The 12,206-nt window shown below is 37.4% G+C and overlaps 1 protein-coding gene and 1 long non-coding RNA gene across 50 annotated transcripts in view; one reads left to right on the top strand and one right to left on the bottom strand.

The window, feature by feature from the left end:
- LOC147839401 (uncharacterized) overlaps nt 1–12,206 on the top strand; it is a 251,467-nt gene that overhangs the window by 135,827 nt on the left and 103,434 nt on the right. The gene's annotated exons all lie outside the window — the stretch shown is intronic.
- The window catches only part of gje1a (gap junction protein epsilon 1a), a 372,471-nt gene that overhangs the window by 281,437 nt on the left and 78,828 nt on the right, over nt 1–12,206 (bottom strand). The window lies entirely within an intron of this gene.

The raw sequence follows: 12,206 nt of genomic DNA, 5'->3' as shown, positions 1-12,206 counted from the left end.
AAAAGAGGGTAGTTTGTAGGTGTAACATGCCAATGACATAACCCTTTCTCTGTGAACATGGTATGCAGATGTATGTTATTAAATTTTATTTTACGGTGAACTTTCAGCCACCTTGAAAATATTTTTTTTAAATAAATAAAACATTTTTTAACAGAATTTCTTACAGTGTAATCAACAACGTCATCAGCCAAAAGATGGGTTTTTGTGGGTTTGATGACAATGGAGAAAAAATGTAGATATGTCAGCAAAGCAACTGAAGTGTAAAATGAGGGTTAATGATGATGAATTCCCCTACAGCAACTTACTGGACGTCATAGACAAAGACTCAGGTAAACATTGTTAACTTCAGCTTTCCGTGTTTGTCTTAAAACCCTTTAATATTTAGCCCAAAAAGGTATTTCTTTCATTAAAATCATTCCCAAACCAATGAAAGAGATTGAAATTATCAATAGAGAATGAAACTCAACATTATGTATCTTGTTATTATCTCAAATTCACACCCTCTGGAAATTGTCCTGTGTGCAAGATTGCAACACTGGGTATTTTGTGAAAGGTCAAGCCTCATAATTGAGGTGAAGCACACAAACCTATACTTACATATATAAGCTGCATGATCCTGGATAAGCACATTTACCATTTTGATAAACAATACAACACACTCATCCTCCTGTGTTCAAGAAGGTTAAGGATGTCTTCAGGCTATAGATTAAAAGTAAAAAAAAGTTGAAAACAAATTTTTAGTTTCTTAGTCCCATCAGACTGCTTGAATTTCATTATGAGCCACAGGAATTATTTGATTTTTATTGTTCTACTGAAGAACAATTCTATTGAGAAAACAATGTCAAGTCAGCTTGAATCGCTTGATGGTGAGGAAACGAACAGCAAACGTATGGGGCCGTTAACTCTACATTTTTTTTCAGCCAAAAACTGGAAACTTATTAGGCGATTTGCCTGTTCATTTACACAACAGATGCATTTTTGGGACTGAACATACTTTGGATTCATCTTCAATGTCTCCTCCATCTTTCCGCAGACATGCTCAATAATGTTCATGTCTGATGACTGGGCTGACCAATCCTGGAGCATCTTGACCTTCTTTGCTTTCAGGAACTTTGATTTGGAGGCTGAAGTATAAGAAGGAGAGCTATCCTGCTGAAGAGTTTGCCCTCTCCTGTGGTTTGTAATGTAATGGGCACCACAAATGTCTTGATACCTCAGGTTGTTGATGTTGCCATCCACTATGCAGATCTCTTGCACTCTTGAATGTAACCTCAAACCAAGATTTTTTCTTTACTGACTTTACTGATTTCTATGAGAATCTTGGGTCAATGTGGGTTCCAAGAGGTCTTTTTGATGACTGAGATGCAGTTCAACAGATGATTCATCAGAAAAAAAAAAAATCTACCTTCTGCCATTTTACCAAATGACCAACTAGAAGTTATTATTTGTTGCTCTTACCTTTGGGATCAACGACAAGACTTTTGTCAGGTAGTGTACATAAATCTGAAACCAAATTTTTGAAAATGCTGCCATTGTTGTGTCCATGTGAAAACCCGAAAACGAGAGTCTTTAAAACTATGATGTCATTTGTGTGCATGGTGTGTGTTTAGTGATTTGTAAATTAAGAGCAAGGACAAACACACAAGGGTTGAGCTCAAGTCTTTGCTAACGATTTATTTACCAAGTATAGATTTACATTAGATTACAACTAAAAGCAGAGACAAATCATATACACAAAACAAAATCTTTTTTTTTCTTTTTTTCAGAATGAGTTGTATACACAATGATGAGCAGAAAATAAACATTATACAGTATTTTAAGGAAATAAAGAATAAAAAAATATTGATAATAAAATAAACAAAATTAATTAATAAAAAAAAATGATAAAAAAACCCTTAAACAGCTGTGTGGTCTAAGACCACAATAGAATATTGCGGTGCACAGTTAGGGATAAATGGTAGACTTATATTCAATGCGAAGACAGTTTAAAGGAATTTTCCACAGCTTCTGAAACGAATATATATATCCAATCTTTTCCATGATTATGGTTTCTTTAATGAGGATTATTCAGTCCATGACAAGAGGGGGTTCTGTCCCACATGGCAAATTCTACATACACACCAGCATCGACCGGCCGATGGGACAACATCACTTGCCAAATACTGCCCTTGCATATGTAATACAGCATTTTTTGTCATTTTCACGAACAAGTAAACACCAGCCCACGCTCATTCTGAAAACGCACCTCTATATACATTTCTGGAGACCACAAAATACATCCCTGGAGCTACGTTTTTTGCAGGTTTTGGTTTCGCGAATCCACCAGAGGCTACTGTGAACGCTTTCACCAGGGGCCACTGTCGACTGACTGACTGACCAATTGACTGACCCACCCTCCTTCTTCCCTAAACCAAACCAATAGTGCTTTTCAAAAGCACCAATTGACCCACCCACCCCCTTCTCTAAACCCAACTGGCAATTTTAAAAAGCAATTCAGCAAAAGAAAAGCCCCCGCCTAATTTTTACCACATTTTCAAATTTTACCACATTTTCACCCTGTTATTTACTTGTTTATTTTACTTTTTAGATTTGTTTTCGGTTTACCTGCCTTCTGGAACCGTTCCTCACTGGACTCGAACCTCGTCGTTGTGGTCAACTACTCTCTGCATGTCAAGTTCACCGATGTACATGGCAAACTAACTGGGCAAACTGGTAACAGTGGAATAGCTGAGGAAAGCAGCCAGCTGGTAAGTGCGAAAAGGAATGGTGTCACATCACCCTGTAGTGTTCGTTTTAAAAAAAGAAATGCAGCCATACATGTTTCTGACTACATAATTTGTGATCTCCAGAAATGTATATAGAGCTATGTTTTCAGAATAAGCCCACATTGGTAAAGACAGATTATTTTGAAAAGAATGGTTTTGACTAATTCATTGTCATGTACCCGTAGCCTAAATTTGATTGTGCTCTTCCCTTTAAGTGTAGCTGGAAAGATGAGGATTTTGCAGAGGTGCACTGCATTTTACTGGTATTATGCTTTATATAGATATATGATCCTTGGGAATAAATACATAAGCAAACCTTGTCACCAGTGTTTAGAGTAAGTTTGAGTATCTGAAATAATGCATCTACGGAAACATGCCAAAACTGTCTTGGTCTGGCTATTAGACCATCAGCTCCAGATGACCAGCATGTTACTGACAGCAAGTGACCAACTCCAAGTCTACAAAATATTTATTGCTTTTCTTCCCAAAGAGTCTGCGATTTAATGATGTAACACAGTGAAAACCTGACGCTGTCTTCCACTGTGTCAAAAGCGTGAGTGACTTATTTTCCAGACACTCTCTCTTTTTAATTGGGTCGCACTTCTCCTCGGCAAAGAAAAACGATCTGACAAATTTATGCGCACATAAACAACCAAGCCATTTTGGGCAGGCGAGTGATCATGTTCGGGGACTAATAATTGCATTATCATTGATGCGTGAAAGGGTATGAATCACCTTTTAATTCCAAAAAGAAAAAGGGGGTTCATTGTATCTGGACATCTAGCTGTACATCTGCTCCAAGATGCACGTGTAAAAAACAGACTGGCTGCTCTTTCGCAGGGCAATTACCTTACAGTTTGGTTATTATTTACACCTCAGCCTGACTGGCACACTAATGTAGCTTCACGTTTCCCCGAAGACTGTTCTATCAATAGTTAGGACACCTGCTCTCTGGTATTCAATGATTCAGGCCATTAGAGATGCACTATATTTCCCATCACAGAGTCAATGCTGCGCTCACTTATGAATTAAACATGATGCAATGAGCAATTCGGGGTTAGACAGTTTTGTATTAACGGAATAATTCTGATCATTAATTCCACAAACACATATGTTAGATTTCATGTAGCAATATCTGCTGTTGTTTTGCCTTCGTTTCAAATCTATTCCAAAATACATTTACTTGACTTGCCAAACCTGTGCTCATGAAATGTTGTGCTTTCTGGTTGCTCTGGCTAGGCTGAAAATCATGGGGTTATAAAAGGGGCATGTGCTGCTTTGCGTGCAGACCGAGAGCCTCTCATTAGGACAGGCCATCACATGAAAATACCAGAGGGTAAATTCATTTACTCTGCATTCACATCCACTTACTGTAATCCATGATATTTTCAGAATTCACAATGTAGCAGCTTCAGCAAGCATACATTAGAGACAGGGGTGAACTGAAATGGCATGCCCTTCTGACAGTAAAGAACTTTGAGTTAGGTAGCCAGGGTGCTGTTAATGTTACAAGGAAAAACTAGAAGTCTATGAATGTGGTGCCAGCAGTCTGCAACACAGGAGAAAATGAACAAGATGGGCACATTTGAAAAGAACATTTCCTGTGGATGCCAGGATTTTCTTTTTTCCCCTCATTAGAGTGATCTCCAAGCATTATAAAGTGTTGGATGCTGCACCTAAACTTACAAGCCAATTATAGAATGATGTTATTACTGAATAGTTTTCTAATATGCACATCATAATTCCAACAAAACTCAAATGTCAAATGAAACTGCACTTAAATTTCGCTTAAAGTTTGTTAACTAAATAGAAAAATAATAACCTTTTACAATAAGCATAGCTCATATCTATTTGTACATTTATACAACACTTCTGTCTGATTCTTGAATCTGATTGGTTGATACCCATGTAATATTCTGCCAGTAACAGCACTCATACCGCCTCTATACCCTTAACTCTTGTGTATCACTCCGCCTATATACAGCAACAAGCAGAGGACACTCTACAGTTTGACATATATTGCTGCTGTTGGACAACATTATGTACTTTTGAGGCTTTTTAGTCGAGAATGTAATTGTTTAGATAGCAACTATGTAGTTTATTTATAAGGATAGTGGCTATTTTAAATATTTATAATTACTGAGAGACAGTGCGTTGACCCAGCTTCATACTGAGCAAAGACGGTTGCTGTTGTCCATCCACAAGATGCTGACAGAGATGCATAATGAGCCCTTAAAGGAGGAAAAATACAGCATAATTATTTAACTACAGCTGATCATTTTTAAACAGGTACTGCAAGTGATATTCAATGTTGATCTCTCTCTTTTGAATGTTGTAGTGCTGTATTTATACCATATAATTGTAGTGTATTGAGTGTGAGATGGGACTTGCATATCAGGAATCTGTGTTGTGTTGGCAGAAAGAAAGAAGAAATGTTCGCATATATGTTTAGCATTTTTCCTTATTGCAAACATAACAGCTATCTGGTAGTAATTGTACTGTTTTTTTCGGGGTTAATTATTGTGATATCTCGATTGCAACAGAAAAATACTTTAGACTGTAATACTGTAAGGAGCTATCTCTGTAGACGGATGGCATTTCATGCCGTTGAGCTTTTTAATTTTAAAATGTCCTGTACTTTGGATATTACACTAGAGAATCATTCAAATACTAGCTCTAAAGTGGCGTTGATGGATTAGTAACTGTTTCTGCTGTTCTGACGTCAGCTGCAGATGTGAATAAGAAGAAAGTAGTTCCTCTTACAAAAGGGTTACTCCGGGTTTGATTTTCGTTTTTATATACACACTATTATGCTGTTGAACTGTTGTATAAATGCAATATAACAATCGCAGCAGTGCGATGTGGCTATATATCATCACTGGTGGGACACTAAGGCACACAACCTGCAGCCTCGTGCTAACATACACCTCCCACCAGTGTCGATATACAGCCAAACCGCACTACTACACGCATGATATATAAAATGTCTGTATTACAGTAGATGTTAAATAGATAGAACAGGCTAAATCAAATGATTTGGCACTCTTCTACCAAAAATGGTCTTTGCTGTTTATATAACTGTTAAAAATAACTTGTGGGGCAGTAAAACAAATTAGTCAAAGATAAACTTAAAAGAAAAAAAAATAGCATGGATAATGACATATCTTCAGTTCTGGGCATTGATTTAGTATGTGGTTTACAGATGACTCAAGAACAGACGTGAAACATTGACTGTTTGTGCATTTAAATGGTTGATTCCCATCCTAATTGCATTATGGTGCTACTTTGTTGATTACTTTGACAGATCTGCTGGGACAAGAGGATGCCTGAGGGCTTGAATGCTCAACAAAGACTATAAGATTAAGATCAATATGTAAAAAGAGGATTGATCTCATAGGTCAAGACCAGACACTTCCTCAAAATGCACATCTCTTTGCTTTAATTAGCTACACACTTATGTGAATTCAGCCTTTACATTCATTCAGAAGGTGTTAGGAAGAAATAAACAAACAGCTGTTCGGGTAAGAAGGATTATTTCTTAAATCATTATAACCTCTAATATGCAGTAAAAATGCAAAATAGCACAATTTCAACTGGCAAATGCTGAAGTGCATTCAAATGTCTCTTACCTACTCTTGATCTTGGCTCTTTTTTAAGCAACATGGCAGAGTGCTGGTGCTCTTTGAATGTCAGGGAGTAGCAGCCTAGACCTGATGTCCCTGTGCTCCAAATGGCACGGCCATATTCAATGAGTTATATTACAGATGGCAGGAGGTGACATTTATGCCCTGTTATATGCAAAACATTTCTATTGGGAGTGCAGTTTAGTGATAATTCTTGATCTGTATGGGCTTTGCCCGCAAGTTAATTTGTTAAAAGTGATTTCAAATGGCAACGAAAAAGAAACAATGAACATCTTAAATGTGCACCTGTGCATTTCCATGCAATTACAACACACAAATATTATAAACAATTATGTTTTCTTTCCCATGAGCAAGCTGAGACTAACTAGATGTTCTAATCTCTGCATAAGATGTAGCGCAGTGATTAAGGCAGTGTTTCTCAACTGGTTTTGCTGTAATCATTCATTTTCTTGTCAGCTTAGTCCCTTTATTAATCCGGAGTCATCACAGCAGAATGAACCGCCAACTTATCCAGCACGTTTTTACGCAGCGGATGCCCTTCCAGCCACAACCCATCTCTGAGAAACATCCACACACACACACACTCATACACTACATACATTTTAGCCTACCCAATTCACCTGTACCGCATGTCTTTGGACTGTGGGGTAAACCGGAGCACCCGGAGGAAACCCACGAGAAGGCAGGGAGAACATGCAAACTCCACACAGAAACGCCAACTGAGCCAAGGTTCGAACCAGCGATCTTCTTCCTGTGAGGCGACAGCACTACCTACTGCGCCACTGCCTCGCCCTGTTTTGCTGTAATACCAAATTAAAAAAAAAAATAAGCCCGTGAACCAGGCTCAAAAGTATGGATTTGTACATGCTCTGCCAAATTATCTCACAAAAATAAAAATAAAAATCTCAAATGTTACAGTGTATTAACACCAGGACAGTCAGTTAGTTCACTTACTGTACATTGTATTTCAAACAGGATGCTGTTTTTCTTATCATTTTGAGCTTTTGTCAGCTAATGGGACGTGATCAAAATCGGTGACGTATCGCTTATCTGCTAGCCGAGTGATGACACAATGTTTTCTTGTTATTATTCATAGCTGAGTTTTCTTACCCTATGAGAAGACCCTGCTTTTTAATTATTCTTGACAGCTTGTGCTTTTTGAAGACAAACCTGCCAAGCTGTGAGACTGTGCCCGCTCACCACGCAGTATTTAGCCGTTCATGATGTGTTGTATGTCTTTGTTTCCATGATCCATGGGGTTTGTTGCATGGTTTTCCTTGTAAAGCTGTTTGTGTAGGAAGCATTTTTGTCAGGAGAGCTCTACGAGAACTGAAAATTGGAGGACTTTGTCTTTTATCTGTCGAGTTCGTTACCATTCAGACACATCGCCTATATCCGTGCTGCTGTGTTCGATGTTTAAAATCATACAGAATACCAGCAGGGTTAATGGTTAAAATAGACAAGAGACTTGTACTGCTATCCACTTTGTCTGTATTCAGACCCAGGGATTCAGGAGGACAGAAGTCCTCCTCATTTACAATGTTTATATAAATATAACTATCTTTATAATGATATAACAAATTGTATCTGTGTGTATATTCATTCATTCATTCATTCATTCATTTTTCAGCTTAGTCCCTTTATTAATCTGGGGTCGTCACAGCGGAATGAACCGCCAACTTATCCAGCTAGTTTTTACGCAGCGGATGCCCTTCCAGCCGCAACCCATCTCTAGGAAATGTCTCATACAATACGGACAATTTAGCCTACCCAATTCATCTGTACCGCATGTCTTTGGACTGTGGGCGAAGCCCACACGAACACAGGGAGAACATGCAAACTCCACACAGAAATGCCAACTGACCCAGCCGAGGCTCGAACCAGCGACCTTCTTGCTGTGAGGCGACAGCACTACCTACTGCGCCACTGCATCGCCACTAATGTGTATATATTACAAATAATCTATCGTATATGTAGGGCATTGAATACGCTAATTTCTTAGCATTTTAACTATGTATACTATAAAATCAAGCTTCTCCTCACATTTAGTGTCTAACTTTTTTGTATGATTTTGTGCGCCAACTGACCCCTCCTCCCTCTGTTCGCAGCGCTCCTAGCCCATCATGTAGCATTTTTTGCAAAAATTCGGAGGTAGACTTGAACTGAAAGAAGGTGGTTTCCTGACCCTTTAACACCAGCATTAGTTATAAACATAATATTACTGAAAACACATATCAAATCCAGCATTCAAATTGAACCTAAATAAACACGATTGCTAGTTGAAAAGAAGACCAGTAATGATACTGACTCAATCAAAAACTCTTAAAAAGCAGATCATCGTGGAAATTCTGGTTATTCATGCCTTCTTGTCAGCAACAACATGTCATTTAATCATTATTCATGAGCCATAAAGCTATAACATGTCCACCACACCGCTAGATCTTGGACAGCAGCTTTACGAGAAAGTCGTATTGTAATAGTTATATGACAGAGTGCATCTTTCATGACGACTGCACACAAAGGTTTAGAGGCTGCACATGAAAATAGACGTGAATCACTTAGTGAAGTTGCGTGCTGCAGATTGAAAAGCATGCCCTCAAGACCCAATCCAGTGGTGTGAACAGAGCTGTCTGACAAGCCATAACAAATTGTAGCCATTGATCTATGCGGTCCGTTTCCCTTAGGCCAAAATCTACTAGTTATCACTGATAACTATTCCAGATGGGTAGATGCTTATCGTGTCCGCAAGTATAAATACTGCAACTGTAGTCGCATGTTTGATGAGGACAGCTACACAAAGGCTGTTATCTGTGACAATGGGGCACAAATCTCTTGCAACGATTTTGAGAATGGGAATTTATCACAATGGATGGCAGTCTATACGCCGCCATTCATGAAGCAAAACGTCGAATTTAAGAAAACATTCAGCGGCAGAATAATCTCTGGCACTGTCCAGGTGGCAGGATAGTCTAATGCTAGTCATAATGGGTTCTTGTTTTTGTATCCTAGTATTACTGTTTGTTTGTTTGGAATAAATTGCTACACTGAATTGATTTCATGTTGTTATGAGCTAATACTATGCCAATTTTGTGCTGTGACTTGATGCCAGAATAATTGCACACTGTTATGGCCTAATGTTATGCCAACATAAATTTGGGTTGTTTTGAGTTATTGCCAACGTAATTTTGATTTGCAAACAAGGAACAGGAAAAGTTCGTCATTGTATAAGACAATACAAAGCAGCAGATGTGTAACAAGTTTCGACACATAAGTAAGAGTACAAGTAATGTCCTAGACAAACACTGATGCAAACCCTATAAGGATAAAGTAAATGTTTTAAGAGAAGCTGAATGATATACATGTGTTAAAGGTTCAGTTTATCCAATAATTAAAATATATTCACAATTTACTCACCATGAAGCGATCCCAAACATTTATGAGCTCCTTTTTTCTTGTGAATACAAAGTATATTTTGAAGAAATATAAATATAAATTATTTAGATATGTAAAAAAAAACGAGAGGAAATACTATGGAAGTCAATGGTTACAGGATATCAGCATTCTTCAAAATATCTTCTTTTTTGTTTAACAGAAGAATGAAACTCTTAAAAGGTTGAAATTCAAGAGATTGATGACTGAATACAAAGCGTGTTTTGCATGCTGTCCCAGGAGAGAGCCCTGATTTCATAAAATCCGAGCCCTGGACTTCCTCCTGTTTGCAAGACGAGAGGGGAGTTTGAGCTAAGGTAGGTCTCGAGAACTCCACTGCTTATTTAAGGCTGATGACAAATCAGGGATTGCTATGGAGAGTTATACTGCTGATTAAGAGCTCCTCTATGGTGCCAATTTGGTTTTGTCAATTTACCTATGTCGCATATCTTTGGACTGTGGGAAGAAACCAGAGAACGAGGGGGAAACCCACGCAAGCACAGGGAGAACATTTAAACTTCATATTAACGTCGACTGGCCTGGTAAGGTCTTGAACCAGAGACATTCTTGCTGTGAGGCAACAGTGCTAACCGTTTTTCCATGCTATCAAGGAAAGAGAGGTGGAGAAGGGGTGGAAAGGGGGGATTGTTTAAGATATCTAAGGTCCAATTGATAAATCATGCATAAGCTAATGAAGGACCAGCCGTGGTCAATCATAAACATGTGATCCTCTTAAAATTAGTTTATAAAAAAACTTTACTAAATAAAGGGTGACTGGACAATGAAATAATTTAAATTTTTTCAGGGTGAACTATCCCTTTAAAGGGTCAGTTCACCAAAAAAAATAAACTGTCATTGTCCTGCTTTGGGTCTAAAAGGCACTAAATATTCAGTTACCACATTGATTTAATGTCACTGAATATGTTGAATGACACTTGAATTTGTATCATAATGAATAAAGCTTGCTGAATCAACTGAACTCTAATGAGCTGAATAATGACACCATTCACTTGTTCCCGATGCATAATAAAATAATTTTGATTTAGCTTATACTACTTTAGTAATTGTGATGCAGCAAAATTCCAGGCGTTTGTTTTACTTATTTTTTAATATATATATTTTTATTATTTTAATTTTTAGTTTTAATTAATTTCTCAAATGCTACATTGAACATATTGAATTAGATTACATTGAATTACCATTTCTGAAAAAAAAGAAAATAATTAATCTAATAATCAGTTAATTAATAAAAATGTATGTAATTTTCAGAAATTTTACTTTAATTTAAGGCAGTTGTATATTGACTTTCAGGGCTCGAAATTGCGACCATTTTGGTCGCATATGCGCCCGAAAATTAATCGATGCGACCTCATAATATATTTGGGCGCATTAGTGCGACCTGTTTTGACTTTTTTGAAAAAACGTGCTGAATCGCTCTTTCCTGCCGCTATATTGGTTCATATTAGCTGTCAATCACGCTTTCCACTGTTAGATGACAGGGAGGGCAGGCGCAGATGAGAGCGATCATGACACGTGGTGAATATTGTTCCGCCAGCTGAGATCAATCGAGTATGTGCTTTTCGGAGAAGGTGGCCGAATCTCGATGCGTTGCATTCACTGCTTGTTCAGCGCAAATGTCTGCTAAAAGTCAAATCTAATACTGTATCATCGCCAAAGAAGCTCGCCTTTACTAAGTTTACACTGAAACTGCGTCTCATAACAAACAGCGGTATTGCGCCGGTGCTCAACCTGCTCATAAATTGGGTCGGCTGACTCGCCTGCTTTTCCACAAACACAGAAAAATGAAAATCAGCTTAGACTGAACATTTAAATTGACACAAACTGAAACCAAAACTTTTAAAGAGTGATAGAAGTGAGACTTTACTTACTTTCTTTTGCCTATTCTTTCTTGAGGTGTATATTATTTTTTTTATTTAGTTACTGATGACTGTTTTGCAGCTTTCAGCCTTGAATTTAATATTTTATTATAATATTTAGTTTGTTTTGCAGCAGAAATATTATTTATTAAACTGACATGCATATATATGCTGTTTAGCAGTACAAAATAAATATTTCTTACTGCAATGCTTCATTTTTGTTTGATGCAAACTATACATTTATTTTTCATAAAGTAACAGACTTTTTATAGCAGATAAGTTACATTCAAGCACATTCAAGGCAGCATGATGATGAGAAATGTAATTCATTGTTACTATTATTGTCATTTTCATCATCATTAATATTCTAGAATTATAAGACATACACATTTTGGAATTATTGCACACAAATATCAATGTCATCTTAGCATTAGTTATAGTTGTTTCTGGTTTTGTTAGTCCTAATTGATGTTGTTTTAAAATACAATAAG

Source organism: Danio rerio, chromosome 20 (assembly GCF_052040795.2).
Source record: "Danio rerio strain M-AB ecotype USA chromosome 20, GRCz13ab, whole genome shotgun sequence".
Classification (NCBI taxonomy): Eukaryota; Metazoa; Chordata; class Actinopteri; order Cypriniformes; family Danionidae; genus Danio; species Danio rerio.
Note: the sequence above shows the minus strand (reverse complement) of the source record. Positions and strands in the feature narration are given on the sequence as shown.